General features: G+C 41.1%; 1 pseudogene; it reads left to right on the top strand.

The window, feature by feature from the left end:
* The first annotated feature begins 772 nt into the window (after window positions 1-772).
* On the top strand, window positions 773-1,833 carry LOC129536417 (elongation factor 1-alpha 1 pseudogene; annotated as a pseudogene).
* Window positions 1,834-18,630: the final 16,797 nt, after the last annotated feature.

The following is an 18,630-nucleotide window of genomic DNA, read 5'->3' as shown; positions in this document are numbered from 1 at the left end:
GCCGCCAAGACAGAGGTGTCGTGAAAACCACCGTTAAACCTAAGCTAAAATGGGAAAGGAGAAGACCCACATCACATCGTTGTCATTGGGCACGTAGATTCAGGGAAGTCTACCACGACTGGCCATCTGATCTACAAATGTGGCGGGATCGACAAGGGAACAATTGAAAAGTTCGAGAAGGAGGCTGCCGAGATGGGAAAGTGCTCCTTCAAATATGCCTGGGTCTTGGACAAACTGAAAGCTGAACGTGAGCATGGTATCACCATTGATATCTCCCTGTGGAATTTGAGACCAGCAAGTACTATGTTACCATCATTGATGCCCCAGGACACAGTTCAGTTCAGTTCAGTTCAGTCGCTCAGTCGTGTCCGACTCTTTGCGACCCCATGAATCACAGCACACCAGGCCTCCCTGTCCATCACCAACTCTCAAACTCATGTCCACAGAGTTGGTGATGCCATCCAGCTATCTCATTCTCTGACATGAAAAACATGGTTACAGGCACATCCCAGGCTGACTGTGCTGTCCTGATTGTTGCTACTGGTGTTGGTGAATTTGAAGCCAGTATCTCCAAGAACGGGCAGACCCATGAGCATGCCCTTCTGGCTTACACCCTGGGTGTGAAACAACTAATTGTTGGAGTTAACAAAATGGATTCCACTGAGCCACCCTACAGCCAGAAGAGATAGGAGGAAATTGTTAAGGAAGTAAGCACCTACATTAAGAAAATTGGCTACAACCCCGACACAGTAGCATCTGTGCCAATTTCTAGCTGGGAAATGTGCTGGAGCCAAGTGCTAACATGCCACGGTTCAACGGGTGGAAAGTCACCCATAAGGATGGCAATGCCAGTGGAACCATCCTGCTTGAAGCTCTGGATTGCATCCTGCCACCAACTCGCCCAACTGACAAACCCTTGCGTTTGCCTCTCCAGGATGTCTATAAAATTGGTGGTATTGGTACTGTCCCTGTGGGTCATGTGGAGACTGGTGTTCTCAAACCTGGCATGGTGGTCACCTTTGTCCCAGTCAATGTAACAACTGAAGTGAACTCTGTAGAAATGCACCATGAAGCATTGAGTGAAACCCTTCCTGGGGACAATGTGGGCTTCAATGTCAAGAACGTGTCTGTCAAAGGTGTCCGTCGTGGCAACGTGGCTGGTGACAACAAAAATGATCGACCCATGGAAGCTGCTTGCTTCACAGTTCAGGTGATTATTTTGAACCACCCAGGCCAAATCAGTGCTGGATATGCACCTGTGCTGGATTGTCACACAACCCACATTGCTTGCAAGTTTGCGGAGCTGAAGAAGATTGATCATCGTTCTGGGAAAAAGTTGGAAGATGTCCCTAAATTCTTGAAATCTGGTGACGTTGCCATCGCTGATATAGTTCCTGGCAAGCCCATGTGTGTCAAGAGCTTCTCTGATTATCCTCCCCTGGGCTGTTTAGCTGTGCGTGACATGAGACAGACAGTTGCTGTGGGTGTCTTCAAAGCAGTGGACAAGAAGGCAGCTGGAGCTGGTAAGGTAACCAAGTCTTCCCAGAAAGCTCAGAAGGCTAAATGAATATTATCCCTAATACCTGCCACCCCAGTCTTAATCAGTGCTGGAAGAACGGTCTCAGAACTGTTTGTCTCAATTGGCCATTTAAGTTTAATAGTAAAAGACTGGTTAATGATAGCAATGCATCATAAAACCTTCAGAAGGAAAGGAGAATGTTTTTGTGGACTATATGTTTTGTGTGTGGCAGTTTAAGTTATTAGTTTTTAAAATCAGTACTTTTTAATGAAAACAACTTGACCAAAAATCTGTCACAGAATTTGAGACCCATTAAAAAAGTTTAGTGAGAAAAAAATAAAAAATAAATAAAATAAAATAAAGGAAGACAATATATAAGCCCATCAAAATGGATGTGAACTAAACCAACCTACTGTATCGACCCTAGATGTATTTGTCATTTTCTGGTTGTGAATGAAGGTGGGCTCTGTTTCCCACCAAGACATGTGAGATACATTTTCTGAACAGAAGAATAGAATCCAAACGTTGGACAGATTCAAAATGTTTAGTGTTGACCAGGGACAGGAGAGGGAACCACTCATCTTGGTAGCAATGAACAATAATATTTTAATGTTATATTTAAAGAAATTAATGCAAAAAAGTCCTAATGAACTAAAGGTCAAAATTTTAAATAAAAGAGAAATATCCATGCCTTATGAGCCCAAATGGAATCTGAGAAAAAAGGAAAGCCAGTAATATGAATCCTGTCTTAAATCTTGTGCCTGAGGCAAGGTCCTGATGGCTTTGTTCACTGTATCTGTTTTTAAATGGCTGCCAACAGCACTCTGCGTTCAGTTCAGTTCAGTTCAGTTCAGTCGCTCAGTCGTGTCCGACTCTTCGCAACCCCATGAATTACAGCACGCCAGGCCTCCCTGTCCATCACCAACTCCCGGCGTTCACTCAAACTCATGTCCACAGAGTCGGTGATGCCATCCAGCCATCTCATTCTTGGTTGCCCCCTTCTCCTCCCGCCCCCAACCTTTCCCAGCATCAGAGTCTTTTCCAGTGAGTCGACTCTTTGCATGAGGTGGTCAAAGTATGGGAGTTTCAGCTTTAGGATCAGTCCTTCCAATGAACACCCAGGACTGATCTCCTTTAGAATGGACTGGTTGGATCTCCTTGCAGTAGAAGGGACTCTCAAGAGTCTTCTCCTATACACTAAATCTTTGCATGATTTACTAAACTCTGCATGACCTTGTTTCAATCTTCTTCTATTTTATTTTATCCAACACTCCTCTTTACTTACTGTGCTCCAACTCTAGTGCATTTACAATGGTCTAGTATACTGACTTCTTTCTCATTTCAAGGAGTTTACACATGTTTCTTACCTGGGTACCTACACATTTTTCAAATCAAAGTTTAAATGCCACCTCCTGAGCTGTCATGGTGATTTAAAATTCTTCTGTTTCTCTCTTGGGCTTCCGTGGTAGTGCAGTTTGTAAAGAATCCACCTGCAATGCAGGTAGACCCCGGTTCGATCACTGGGTTGCGAAGATTCCGTGGAGAAGGACAAGGCTACCCACTCCAGTATTCTGGCTTGGAGGATTCCATGGACTGTATAGTCCATGGGGTTGCAGAGTCAGACTTGACTGAGCGACTTTCACTTTTGATTTTTCTTTCATAGCACCCTGCATATCGCTTATCACATTTCATAATTATGTAAGTGCTTTTGGAGAATATTTCATATACATTCCCTCCACTTCTGACCCATCTAGACTTTGAGAACAATAAAGGCAGACAAAAAGTTATTTTATTTAATTATCTTTCCTCAGTTCCCAGCCTTCTACAGTGTCTGACACATAGCAGGTGGTGAGTATACTTTTGGTGAATTATAAAAGAGCCCCTATTGAACATAAAACTGACTTCATTACTACTTCCTTCTGAAGTTAATTTTCTATTTTTCTTTTATAGGCCACCAACATTCTTCCAATAAATTGTCTTTTTAAGTTAGTTAAGCATGAGTTTTATTGTTCATAAGCAAGGAAGCAACCTTAAATATTACAATGCCTAGCAAGAAACTGAGATAATTAGGAGCAGATTGGAGGTGATAGGAAGTCATTTGTTGCTCACAATATTCTTTTTGGTCCCTCAGTCTCTGCTTGCACTTAATTCACCAATCCTTTTCTGGAATAGCTTTGTTGTTGTTGTTCAGTCACCAAGCAGTGTCCAACTCTTTGCAACCCCATAAACTGCAGCACACCAGTCTTCCCTGCCCCACACCATTTCCCATAACTGATGATGCTATCCAATCATTACATCCTCTGTCATCCTTTTCTCCTTCTGCCTTCAGTCTTTCCCAGCATCAGGGTCTTTTCCAATGAGTCTGGCTATTGGCATCAAGTGGCCAAAGTATTGGAGCTTCAGCATCAGTCCTTCCAATGAGTATTCAGGGCTGATTTCCTTTAAGACTGACTGGTTTGAACGCCTTGCTGCAAGGGACTTTCAAGAGTCTTCAGCACCACAGTTCAACCCTCTGCCTTCTTTGTGGTCGAGGTCTCACATCCATACATGGCTACTGAAAAGACCATAGCCTTGACTGTACAGACCTTTGTCAGCAAAGTGATGTCTTTGCTTTTAAACGCACTGTCTCAGCTTGTCATAGCTTTCCTGCTAAGAAGTAAACATCTTCAAATTCATGGCTGCAGTCAGCATCCACAGTGATTTCAGATCCCAAGAAGAGGAAATCTGTCACTGCTTCCACATTTTCCCCTTCTATTTACCATGAAGTGATGGGATTGGATGCCATGATCTGAGTTTTTTTAAATGTTGAGTTTTAAGCCAACTTTTTCACTCTCCTCTTTCACCTTCATCAAGAGGCTCTTTAGTTCTTCTATGCTTTCTGCCTTTAAAGTGCTGTCGTTTGCATGTCCAAGGTTGTTGATATTTCTCCTGGCAATCTTGATGCCAGCTTGTAACTCATCCAGCCCAGCATTTCACATGATGTACTCTGCTTATAAGTTAAATAGACATGGTGACAATCAACAGCCTCTTCCTACTCCTTTCTCAATCTTTAACCAATCAGATTTTTCCATACAAGGTTCTAACTGTTGCTTTTGAACCTGCATACAGGTTTCTCAGGAGACAGGTAAGATGATCTTGTATTCCTCACTTTAAGGGTTTTCCACAGTTTGTTATGATCTACACAGTCAAAAGCTTTAGTGTAATGAATGAAACAGAGGTAGAAGTTTTTCTGAAATTCATAGAGAAATGATCCAGCAAATGTTGGCAATTTGATCTCTGGTTCTTCTGCCTTTTCTAGACCCAGTTTGAGCATCTGGAAGTTCTTGGTTCATGTAATGCTGAAGTTTAGCTTGAAGGATTTGAGCATAACCTTATTAGCATAGGAGATGAGTACAATTGTCTAGTAGTTTGAACATTCTTTATTATTTCCCTTCTTGGGAACTGAAATGAAAGTTTACCTTTTCCAGTCCTGTGGCTACTGCTGGGTTCTCCACATTTGCTAACATATTGCATATAACAGTGTCTTTTAGGATTTTAAAAGACTTAAAATTTTAAAAGATTTCAAAATAAGTACTGAACTTCCATCCCCTCTGCCAGCTTTATTGGTAGCAGTGCTTCCTAAGGTCCACTTGACTTCATACTCCAGAATGTCTGCCTCTGGGTGAGTGACCACACCATCATGGTTATCCACGTTATTAAGATCTTTCTCTACAGTTATTCTGTGTATTTTTGCCATCTCTTCTTGATCTCTTCTGTTTCTACTAGGTCTATACCATTTCTGTCCCTCATTGTGCCCAGCTTTTGATGAAATTTGCCTTTGATATTTCCAATTTTCTTGAAGATATCTCTAATAATTGTGTCTTCTGTTGTTTTCATTTATTTCTTTGCATTGTTCATTGAAGAAGACCTTCTTGTCTCTCTTTGCTATTCTCTGGAACTCTGCAGTTAGTTAGGTGTACTTTTCCCTTTCTCCCTTGCTTTTCACTTCTCTTCTTTCCTCAGCTATTTTTAAAGCATCCTCAGACAACCACTTTGCCTTCTTGCATTTATTCTTTTTTTGGGGGGATGGTTTTGTTTGCCTCCTCCTGTACAATATTTTGAACCTCTATCCATAGTTCTTCAGTCACTCTCTTTATTAGATTTAATCCCTTGAATCTATTTGTCATCTCCACTGTATATTTATAAGAGACTTGATTTAATTTGTACCTGACTGGCCTATTTGTCTTCTCTGCTTTCTTTAGTTTAAGCCCGGATTTTGCTATAAGGAGATGATGGATCTGAGCCACAGTCAGCTCCAGGTCTTGTTTTTGCTTACTGTATATAGCTTCTCCATCTTTGACTACAAAGAATGTACTCAATTTGATTTCAATATTGACCATTTGGTGATGATCATGTGTAAAGTCATCTCTTGTGTTTTTGAAAAAGTGAGTTGCAATGACAAATGCATTCTCTTGGCAGAATTCTATTAGCCTTTGCCCTGCTTCTGTTTGTACTCCAAGGCCAAACTTGCCTGTTACTCCAGGTATCTCTTGACTTCCTACTTTTGCATTCCAATCCCCTGTGAGGAATAGTACATCTTTTTTGTGTGCTAGTTTTAGGAGGTCTTATAGGCTTTCATAGAACTGATCAAATTCAGCTTCTTTGACCTTGATAATTGGGGCATAGACTTGGATTACTGTGATGTTGAATGGTTTGCCTTGGAAACAAATCAAGTTCATTCTGCTGTTTTTGAGGTTACACCCAACTACTGCATTTTGGACTCTTCTGTTGATTATAAGGGCTACACCATTTCTTCTAAGGGATTCTTGCCCACAGTAGTAGATATAATGGTCATCTGAATTAAATTCACCCATTTCCATTCATTTTATTTTACTCATTCCTAAGATGTTGATGTTTATTTTTGCCATATCCTACTTGACCAGATCCAATTTACCCTGATTCATGGACCTAAGGGAGTCATTTGGCTCAGATGGTAAAGCGTCTCTCTGCAATGTGGGAGACCTGGGATCGATCTCTGGATCAGGAAGACCCCCTGGAGAAGGAAATGGCAACCCATTCCAGTACTCTTGTCTGTAAAATCCGATGGACGGAGAAGCCTGTTAGGCTACAGTCCATGGGGTTGCAGAGTCGGATATGACTGAGTGACTTCACATGTACCTAACATTCCAGGTTCCTATGCAATACTGTCCTTTACAGCACTGGATTTTATTTTCATCAGCAGACACATCCACAACTGATCAACATTTCCACTTTGGCCCAGCTGCTTCGCTCTTTCTGGGGCTGTTAGTAGTTGTCCTCCACTCTTTCCCAGTAGCACATTGGACACTTTCTAACTTGGGGTTGCTCATCTTTCAGTGTCATATTTTTTGCCATTTTATACAGTTCATGGGGTTCTCATGGCAAGTATACTTGAGTTGTTTGCCATTCCTTCCTCTGGTGGATCATGTTTTGTCAGAACTCTCGACTATGACTTGTCTGTCTTTGGTGGTCTTGCATGGCATGGCTCATAGCTTCACTGAGTTACATAAGTCCCTTTGCCACAACAAGGCAGTGAATCATGGAAGGACACTACCTGCTGCCTTACACAAAAGTCCAAACTAATTCCTATGGAGACAGGAAGAGTTTTGCATCCCCAATCCTTCAGTCTCCAACTGTCCAAAACAAATGCACTAAATGCAACTTTTAAAATGTGCCATACATTCTCAGCTCTGCAAGCACCAGTATGTTTTGCTCCTTCTGTTCAGAAAACCTTCCAGTGCTACAGATCACACCCACTTCTCTCCTTCCATTGGTTCACTTTTCTATTATCTCTTGAGTCTCAAATAAGGCATTATCTCCTCCAAGAAGAGGTGTCTGCATTAAAGATTGTTTTGTGTCCTTCTATGTGTTCCAATAGTCCCTTGTCTTTATCCCAACTATGATACTTCCAAACTGTATAATCGCCATCTCTTCCTACTGTCCTCTTTGGGTACTACACAGTACACCTTACATTTCCTCATGGCCTAATACAATATAAACTTCCAATAAATATCCATAGTGTCCACAAAATAGAAAAAAACAAAGCTTTCAGATTTCTTCATTGCCTGCAAACCTATTTGGACTCTCATATTCCACAACACACACACACACACAGACACTCACACACACACACACACACACATACACACATGATCTGCACAACTTAAACTTGTCAATATTGGCCTGGAATATAGTTTTCTTCTGCTTGCCCCTGATTCTCCATGATCAGCTTCTAGTAGATAAATAATTTATCACACACTTTACTGACCAAATAGGTGAGTATTCTCAGAAATTCCTGCCTAATATACATGACCCACCAGCTATAATGAAAGCCATTCAGTCTTGTCTGACTCTTTGAGACTCCATACATGGAATTCTCCAGGCCAGAATACTGGAATGGGTAGCCTTTCCCTTCTCCAGGGATCTTCCCAACCCAGGGATCAAACCCAGGTCTCCCACATTGCAGGTGGATTGTTTACCAGCTGAGCTACAAGGGAAGTCCAAAGTCATTCAGTCGTGTCTGACTCTTTGCAAGCCATGGATTATACAGTCCATGGAATTCTCTATTCCAGAATACTGGAGTGGGTAGCCTTTCCCTTCTCCAGGGATCTTCCCAACCCAGGGATCAAACCCAGGTCTCCCACATTGCAGGTGGATTGTTTACCAGCTGAGCTACAAGGGAAGTCCAAAGTCATTCAGTCGTGTCTGACTCTTTGCAAGCCATGGATTATACAGTCCATGGAATTCTCTATTCCAGAATACTGGAGTGGGTAGCCTTTCCTCTTTCCAGGGATCTTCCCAACTCAGGGGTCGAACCCAGCTCTCCCACATTGCAGACTGACTCTACCAGCCAAACCACAAGGGAAGCTACCTGCTATAGTGATGTGACAAAGACCTATATAACATGGTTGGGCGTGAGGATGGGGTGGAATGAACTTTAAAAAAGTTTAGAAGAGAAGATTTTGGTGACAGTTTCAGATGAATTGAAGAGGAAAGTCATTTAATGTAAAAAAGCCCATGAAAGGAGGTGTTGTGGGTTCAATGGTGGAATGTGTGTACCAACCTAATAAAAAGCATACTACATGCACGTATTTCAAACTTTTGCCCAGAATATTTTTATATTCTTGCAAGACTTTCAATAAAAGATTTCTCTGTATTATGAAACTGCTTCCCAATATGTCCACTTTAGTTCAAGATCTCTCTGAAAGTAACTGAAGGTTTATTAGGATGCCCTTTTAGTGGCATGTCCCCTGCCCTGTATTCCCTAGTCCTGGATTTGTAATAACTTTCTTGAAGAAAGGATTTGTCAAGCTTTAGTATTAATTCAGGATTGTTTCATGCTTTTTTTATTGAAACAATGTAATTAAAGGACTTATTTGAAATGTCATTTGTATTAATGAAACTATTAAATATTAATTTTTGAAAAATGTCTTTGATGGTATATTGATAGAGTGAGTCCCACTCTAACTTATCTAATAGTTCAGATCCTCTGGTTCTTTATTTTTTCAAGAAATGGAAAATAAGAATACTAAATGAAAAAAAAAATCTATTTCTGGCATCAAGATATGATAACAAAGTATATTTTAAAATAGGAGTCATGATAATTATTTTAAATCTGTTTTATTTGCATTTAGGTCATTAAAATATTATTTTTTTTAATGTTTCATTCCCCTAGCTTGCTTATCCTAAATGAAAGGTGTCCTAAGTTAAAAAAAATTAAAAAAAAAAGTTACTGTGCGAGCCATGGTCTACATTTTAGTTAAAAAGAGCATTTTATACTTTCCTATTGGTCAAAGGAGTCTCTAGTGAAGTACTTTGAATCCCCTTCCCTTCTAAAACCCCAATTTTATCCTTGGGAGCTGCTATATGTATTACAGTGCTGAAATCTTTTTAAAATACTAATATGCATCAGATCTGCACTAATGTTGTACAGATACCTTAAAAGATATTCTCAATAAAATACACAAAAGAATTTCCATATTATAAAAGCCATTTCCATTCTATTTTATGCTGGTAAACAGAGTAAGGATATAAAATACCCTGTCTTGTACCATTAATCTTACAGAGTCTATTGCATGCTGTTAGTGCTATTTGCTGACAGATAGCAGAGTTGACCAGCTACTTAAATTGCTTCCAACTAGTTATCATTCTAGGGCATTTCTCTTTCTCTCCTCAAGCATTTCAGAATATATAGCTTTTGTACTAAAGGTATAATAAACAAGATAGAAACAATGAGAATGACTATGTATTCCTTTCAAGTATTATGACTTCTAAAGAGTTGATATAGTTTCCAGATTACTGCAATTTTTCTTTCTTTCTTCTATTTTTTGAGCAATGAGAATTAACCTTAAATATAGGGATATCCAATATGTCAAAAAGCCTCATAGTGCTTTCATTGTTTTCTATGTCTGTGGTCTAATTCTTAGCCCGTGTTTTTCAACTTCAGTCAATCAACCACTTTAAAGCAGCATCACATCTACAACCTTCAATGAGTTTGGGTTGTTGCTGCTGCTATGAGTAATAATACGGATGCTTCACAATGTTTCATCATGGTGAGTTCTATAAGAAAGATGCTGTAAGAAATGTTATTTCTGATAAAGTGACACTGGAGTCATTATAAGAGAAACTTCTTTGAGGTATTGCCTGGAATGAATATAACTTACATTCAAATTTACCACAGCACAACTTTTTGCAGAATGATACTCCGTGTGCTTGCTTTGGAAATTAGTGGAGCTATACTACCCACAGAATCATCTAGAACTTGGTAATTGTGAGTTTCTTTCTTTTTAATAAGAATCAACTTGGGTATTTTATTTATTTTCATTTGTTAAATGTTTTTTTTTATTTGTTAAATATTTATAAGCAGAATGATGAAAGACTTTGTGAAGAGATTAGTTGAGATAATTGTGTGTGTGTGTGAAAAGACCCTGATGCTAGGAAAGATTGAAGGTGGAAGGAGAAGGGGATGACAGAGGATGAGATGGTTGGATGGTATCACCGACTCGATGGACATGAGTTTGAGCAGACTGTGGGAGTTGGTGATGGACAGGGAGGCCTGGCGTGCTACAGTCCATGGGGTCACAAAGAGTCAGACAACTGAACTGAACTGAACTGAACTGAACTGAACTTGGTAACAAGTTATTATTAACTAATTATCTACACATTTGTTTTCAAGCACATCCACCCCTTTATGAATCTCTCTGAAACCTGTATAAATTACTGTCATTAGAAGTGTGCATTTTACTTCCTTATAACATGCAATATCAAATGAAAAGAGTCTGGGTATAAAGGAGGCAGTAATGATAAGGAGATGCAACTTGTGCTATTTCTAATGGCACCTGGAGTCTTTCAAAAGAGTCTGGCAGGCCTAAGTCCAGCTCAAATAATAGAAATGTAAGTAGAGAAAAATATATGCCATTTTGAAAGCATAAAGAAACGGTTGAAAGATGGCTAGAAAAAAGGAGATGCAGATATAAATATGTACTTGGATATCTAGAACATTATAGGTGAAGAGAAAATGAGTGCTTGACAAAATAAATTCAAATATTACAGCCTTATAAAAAATAAGCCACAAAAACATGACATCTATGATAGAGTTCCAAGGAATAACACTGTATCCAGCAGCTCTGCTTGAATTCCCATTATATTATTTCAGCACCTTGGGTCTGAAAATTTCAGGCATCTTGCCTTTGCCATGATTCTTCTTTGAAAACTCCCTCTAAATGCATGAGAAAGAATGTACTCACTTTTCAGGTAATTGTTTTGTTATAGGTTTTCTTTTGTGTGGTTTGCTTTCTATTTGAGAACTTCAATAGTAAGTGGAACACATTTATTGAATGAGAGCCATGCTTTCTCCTTCATGCACAAAAATGAAATATTCTCTCTTTGTCAATTGGTGTCTCAGCAATTCAGGAGCAGAACAGGAACAGAGAGCCAAGTTTTAAAAGAGAGTTATAGCAAAATCACTTGCAGAAAGCAGTGAGTCCAGGTTAGTCATAAGACAAGTTTAAAGTTCCTAAAGTTGTTTTGTTTTTTTTTATAGGAGGGAAGAGAGATAGGCTTATGAATAGAGATGAAAAACTCAGGTTGTCAATATGAATTAAACAAAAAATAATAATACAAGTTAAAGAAAGCAAATAGAATTAAAAGGCTCAGTTCAGTTCAGTTCAGTCACTCAGTCGTGTCCGACTCTCTGCCACCCCATGAATCACAGCACGCCAGGCCTCCCTGTCCATCACCAACCCCCAGAGTTCACTCAAACTCATGTCCATCGAGTCGGTGATGCCATCCAGCCATCTCATTCTCTGTCGTCCCCTTCTCCTCCCTCCCCCAATTTTTCCCAGCATGAATCTTTTCCAGTGAGTCAACTCTTCGCATGAGGTGGCCAAAGGATTGGAGTTTCAGCTTTAGTATCAGTCCTTCCAATGAACACCCAGGATCGATCTATCAGTCCTTTAGAATGGACTGGTTGGATCTCCTTGCAGTACAAGGGACTCTCAAGAGACTTCTCCAGCACCACAGTTCAAAAGCATCAATTCTTCGGCGATCAGCTTTCTTCACAGTCCAACTCTCACATCCATACATGACCACGGGAAAAAACATAGCCTTGACTAGACAGACCTTGGTTGGAAAAGCAATGTCTCTGCTTTTTAATATACTATCAAGGTTGGTCATAACTTTCCTTCCAAGGAGTAAGCATCTATTAATTTCATGGCTACAATCAGCATACACAGTGATTTTGGAGCCCAAAAATATAAAGTCTGACACTGTTTCCACTGTTTTTCCATCTATTTCCCATGAAGTGATGGGACCAGATGCCATGATCTTTGTTTTCTGAATGTTGAGCTTCAAGCCAACCTTTTCACTCTCCTTAAGAGGCTTTTGAGTTCCTCTTCACTTTCTGCCATAAGGATGGTGTCATCTGCATATCTGAGGTTATTGATATTTCTCCCAGCAATCTTGATTCCAGCTTGTGCTTCTTCCAGCCCAGCGTTCCTCATGATATACTCTGCATAGAAGTTAAATAAGCAAGGAGACAATATATAGCCTTGACGTACTCCTTTTCCTATTTGGAACCAGTTTGTTTTTCCATGTACAGTTCTGACTGTTGCTTCCTGACCTGCATACAGGTTTCTCAACAGGCAGGTCAGGTGGTCTGGGATTCCCATCTCTTTCAGAATGTTCCACAGTTTATTGTGATCCACACAGTCAAAGGCTTTGGCATAGTCAATGAAGCAGAAATAGATTTTTTCTGGAACTCTCTTGCTTTCTCCATGATCCAGCAAATGTTGGTAATTTGATCTCTGGTGCCTCTGCCTTTTCTAAAACCTGCTTGAACATCTGGGAGTTCACGGTTCACATATTGCTGAAGCCTGGCTTGGAGAATTTTGAGCATGACTTTACTAGCATGTGAGATGAGTGCAATTGTACAGTAGTTTGAGAATTCATTGGCATTGCCTTCCTTTGGGATTGGAATGAAGACTGAACTTTTCCAGTCCTGTGGCCACTGCTGAGTTCTCCAAATTTGCTGGCATACTGAGTGCAGCACTTTCACAGCATCATCTTTCAAGATTTGAAATAGCTCAACTGGAATTCCATCACCTCCACTAGCTTTGTTCGTAGTGATGCTTTCTAAGGCCCACTGGACTTCACATTCCAAGATGTCTGGCTCTAGGTCAGTGATCACATTATCGTGACTATGTTGGTCATGAAGATCTTTTTTGTACAGTTCTTCTGTGTATTCTTGACACCTCTTCTTAATATCTTCTGCTTCTGTTAGGTCCATACCATTTCTGTCCTTTATCGAGCCCATCTTTGCATGAAATGTTCCCTTGGAATCTCTAATTTTCTTGAAGGGATCTCTTGTTTTTCCTATTCTGTTGTTTTCCTCTATTTCTTTGCATTAATCGCTGAGGAAGTCTTTCTTATCTCTCCTTGCTATTCTTTGGAACTCTGCATTCAGATGCTTATATCTTTCCTTTTCTCCTTTGCTTTTTGCTTCTCTTCTTTTCACAGCTCTTTGTAAAACCTCCTCAGACAGCCATTTTGCTTTTTTGCATTTCTTTTCCATGGGGATGGTCTTAGTCCCTGTCTCCTGTACAATATCACGATCCTCCGTCCAGAGTTCATCAGGCACTCTATCTATCAGATCTAGTCCCTTAAATATATTTCTCACTTCCACTGTATAATCATAAGGGATTTGATTGAGGTCATATCTGAATGGTCTAGTGGTTTTCCCTACTTTCTTCAATTTCAGTCTGAATTTGGCAATAAGGAGTTCATGATCTGAGCCACAGTCAGCTCCTGGTCTTGTCTTTGTTAACTGTATACAGCCTCTCCATCTTTGGCTGCAAAGAATATAATCAATCTGATTTCGGTGTTGACCATCTGGTGATGTCCATGTGTAGAGTCTTCTCTTGTGTTGTTGGAAGAGGGTGTTTGCTATGACCAGTGCGTTCTCTTGACAAAACTCTATTAGCCTTTGCCCTGCTTCATTCCATGCTCCAAGGCCAAATTTGCCTATTACTCCAGGTGTTTCTTGACTTCCTGCTTTTGCATTCCAGTCCCCTATAATGAAAAGGACATCTTTTTTGGGTGTTAGTTCTAAAAGGTCTTGTAGGTCTTCATAGAACCGTTCAACTTCGGCTTCTTCAGCGTTACTGGTTGGGGCATAGGCCTGGATTACTGTAATATTGAATGGTTTGCCTTGGAAACGAACAGAAATCATTTTGCCGTTTTTAAGATTGCATCCAAGTACTGCATTTAGGACTCTTTTGTTGACCATGATGGCTACTCCATTTCTTCTAAGGATTCCTGCCCACAGTAGTAGATATAATGGTCATCTGAGTTAAATTCACCCATTCCAGTCCATTTTAATTCACTGATTCCTAGAATGTTGACGTTCACTCTTGCCATCTCCTGTTTGACCTCTTCCAATTTGCCTTGCTTCATGGACCTAACATTCCAGGTTCGTATGCAATATTGCTCTTTACAGCACCGGACCTTGCTTCTATCACTGGTCGCATCCACAACTGGGTATTGGTTTTGCTTTTGTTCCGTCCCTTCATTCCTTCTAGAGTTATTTCTCCACTGATCTCCAGTAGCATACTAGGCCCCTACCGACCTGGGGAATTCCTCATTCAGTAGCCTATCATTTTGCCCTTTGATACTGTTCATGGGGTTCTCAAGGCAAGTATACTGAAGTGGTTTGCCATTCCCTTCTCCAGTGGACCACATTCGGCTGTGGTCCATTTGATCAGATGGACTAGTTTCCTGTGATTATGATTTCAGTGTGTCTGCCCTCTGATGCCCCCTCGCAATACCTACCATCTTATTTGGGTTTCTCTTACCTTGGGCGTGGGATATCTCTTCAGAGCTGCTCCAAGAAAGCGCAGCCACTGCACCTTACCTTGGATGAGGCGTATCTCCTCAAGGCCACCCCTCCTGACCTTGAATGTGGAGTAGCTCCTCTCGGCCCTCCTGCGCCCCTGCAGCCACCACCTATTGGACGTGGGGTAGCTCCTCTCAGCCGCCAGTCCTGGCCTCAGGGGTGGGGTAGCTCATCACGGCCGCGCCTCTTTGCGTGGTCGGTTTTGCCGGGCCGGCGTCTCTCGCGTCTGCGAGGATATCCAAAATGTTAGACATGAAAGTTGGTGCTTTGCATGTAAATAAGTCAGTTCCACACCTTAGATATTTGTAAACCCAGCCCAGATCAGCTCTTTGTCCTCTGATCCAAGGGCAAAGGTTATTCTCCCTTGGTTTCTCCACTTCTCTGTAGTGAAAAGATGGGAATGAAATGACAAATGCATATCTTCAGACAAGGATAGACAGAAAGATCAATCACTACTGAGAGATTTAGATTATGCAGTAAGCAACATCTAAATCAAGTGCATAAACAAAGGTTGCAAACAAAACGGTTGTAGAGTTCAAATAGGTAACAATGCATGAAGCCAGAAGGAATACACAAGCCCTTTCTTAAAGGAGATATCTCTGAACAAGTTTCTGCTTATTACTGCTAAAGGAAAGTGGCCAGTTTCTCAGACCCTTTGTTTCTTGAAGCAAATCAAAAACTCTGTGTTGCTGTTATAAAACTATCCACATTTATGTTAGGAAATGATTCAATGTGTCTATGATTTAAGAAATGACCTCCATTCCCTGAGCCAGACCTGCCTGTGAGTGTTTGAGGGTCTCCTACAGAGGCATGGGTCACACTGGCCTGCTGTGGGGACCCAGGTACTGGCAGCAGCAGTCCTGGGGGCACAGCCTATGGCATACGTTTTCTTGGAGGGGTTCACCGTTAGAGTCACTGGGTGGGCAATCCACAAAGTAGAGAGCAATTATACCAAAGAAATTCTTGCGCTATTATGAAGACTATAGGCCTCTCAACAGAATTTCTGACCTGAGGATCTGGCAATGGGAAAGGACCAGGAATCCACAGGGAATCTGACTTTTAAGGTTAGCAGGATTTGACTGCAAAACTTCCACAGGACTGGGGAAACAGACTCTTGGATGGCACAGATAAAATCTTGTGAGCACCAGGACACAGGGAAAAGGAGCAGTGACCCCACAAGAGACTGAGACAGACTCGTCTGTGAGTGTTTTGGAGTCTCCAGCAGAGCTGAGGGTTGACAGTGGCCTATCTTGGGGTCAGGGGCACTGGCAGCAGCAGTCCTGGGAGGCGCAGCATGTTGGCATAATTCCTCTTGGAAGAAGTTGTCATTATCCCTGCCACAGAGCCTGTCATTCAAACACAGAGACTGCAGACTCTAGGACTGGGCCATTTCAAGCCAAACTACTGGGAGGGGGCACAGCCACACCCATCAGCAGAAAATTGGGTTGAAGATTTATGGAGCATGGCCCTGCCCAGCAGAGCAAGACCCAGTTTTCCCCACAGGCAGTCCCTCACATCAGGAAGCTTCTACAAGTCTCTCATCCTCAACTATCAGAGGGCAGACAGAATGGAAACCACAATAACAGAAAATTAGCCAAAATTGATCACATGAATCACAGCCTTGTGTAACTCAGTGAAATTATGAGCCATTCCATACAGGACCACACAAGATGGACGGGTCATGGTGGAGAGTTCTGACAAAACATGGTCTGCTGGAAAAGGCAATAGCAAGCCACTTCAGCATTCTTGCCTCAAGAACCCAATGAACAGTATGAAAAGGCAAAAAGATATGACACTGAAAGATGAGCCCCTCCAATTGGTAAGTGTTCAATATGCTACTTAGGGAACTTGGACAAATAGCTCCAGAAAGAATGAAGATGCTGAGCCAAAGCAGAAATAATGCTCAGTTGTGGATGTGTCTGGAGGTGAAAGTAAGTCCAAATGCTATAAAAACACTGCTGCACAGGAACCTGGAATGTTAGGTCCATGCTGCTGCTGTTGCTAAGTCACTTCAGTCATGTCTGACTCTGTGCAACCCCATAGATGGCAGCCCAACAGGCTCCCCCATCCCTGGGATTCTCCAGGCAAGAATACTGGAGTAGGTTGCCATTTCCTTCTCCAATGCATGCATGCACGCTAAGGCACTTCAGTCGTGTCTGACTCTGTGTGACCCTATGGATAGCAGCCCATCAATCTCCTCTGCCCATGGAATTCTCCAGGCAAGAACACTGGAGTGGGTTGCCATTTTGTTCTCCATGAATCGAGGTAAATTGGAAGTGGTCAAACAGGAGATGGCAAGAGTGAATATCAACATTTTATGGATCAGTGAACTAAAATGAATGCGAATGGGTGAATTTAATTCAGATGATGAATATATCTACTACTGTGGGCAAGAATCCCTTAGAAGAAATGGATTAGCTGACATGGTCAACAGAAGAGTTTGAAATGCCGTACTTGGGTGTAATCTCAAAAACTACAGAATGATCTCAGTTCATTTCCAAGGCAAGCCATTCAATATCACTGTAATCAAAGAGCAATGCAAAAGAATGTTCAAACTACTGAACAAGTTCACTCATTTCACATGCTAGTAAGATTATGCTCAAAATCCTTCAAGCTAGGCTTCAGCAGTATGTGAACAGATAACCTCCAAATGTACATGCTGGATTTACAAATGGCAGAGGAACCAGAAATCAAATGGCCAACATCTGTTGGATTGTAGAAAAAGTTAGAGAGTTTCAGGAAAAAAAAAAAAAATCTACTTCGGCTTCATTAACTCTGCTGAAGCCTTTGACCCTGTGGCTCAACTGTTGTTGACTGTGGAAAATTTTTCAAGAAATGAGAATACCAGATCACCTTACCTGTCTCCTGAGAAATCTGTATGCATGTCAAAAAGCAACAATTAGAACCTTTATGAAAAAAAGGAGTACATCAAGGCTGTATATTGTCATCTTGTTTATTTAACTTATATTCAGAATACACCATGAGAAATACCAGGCTAGATGAATCACAAGCTGGAATCAAGATTGTCAGGAGAAATATCAACAACCTCAGATATGCAGATGATGCTGACTCAATGAACATACATTTAAGCAATTTCTAGGAGATAGTGAAGGCATTCTTCAGTCCCTGGGTCAACATGACTTAGGGAATAAGCAACAACAGCAACAATAACCACTCTAATGACATAAAGTGAAAAGGAACTAAAGATGGGGGTGAAAGAGGCAAGTGAGAAAGCTGGCTTAAAGTTCAGCATTCAAAAAAGCCAAGATTATGGCATCTGATCTGATCTGACCCCTTCATGATAAACAGATGAGAAAAAGTAGAATCAGTGACAGATTTTACTTTTCTGGGCTCCAAAATAATTTCAGATGATGACTTCAGCCAGGAAATTATAAAACACTTGCTCTTTGGAAGAAAAGCTATTACAAACATTGACAGCATATTAAAAAGCAGAGATATCACTTTGCTAACAAAGGTCTGTATAGTCAATGCTATGGTTTCTCCAGTAGTCATGTACAAGTAAGTAGTCATGCACAGGGTCTCCCTGGTGGCTCAGCTGGTAAAGAATCTGCCTGCAATGTGGGAGACCTGGGTTCAATCCCTGAGTTGGGAAGATCCTCTGGAGGAGGGAACAACTATTCACTCCAGTATTCTGGCCTGGAGACTTCCATGGACTGTGTAGTCCATGGGGTTGCAAAGAGGT

Source organism: Moschus berezovskii, chromosome 20 (genome assembly GCF_049115385.1).
Source record: "Moschus berezovskii isolate FMDL1 chromosome 20, NW_MosBer_1.0, whole genome shotgun sequence".
NCBI lineage: Eukaryota > Metazoa > Chordata > Mammalia > Artiodactyla > Moschidae > Moschus > Moschus berezovskii.
Note: the sequence above shows the minus strand (reverse complement) of the source record. Positions and strands in the feature narration are given on the sequence as shown.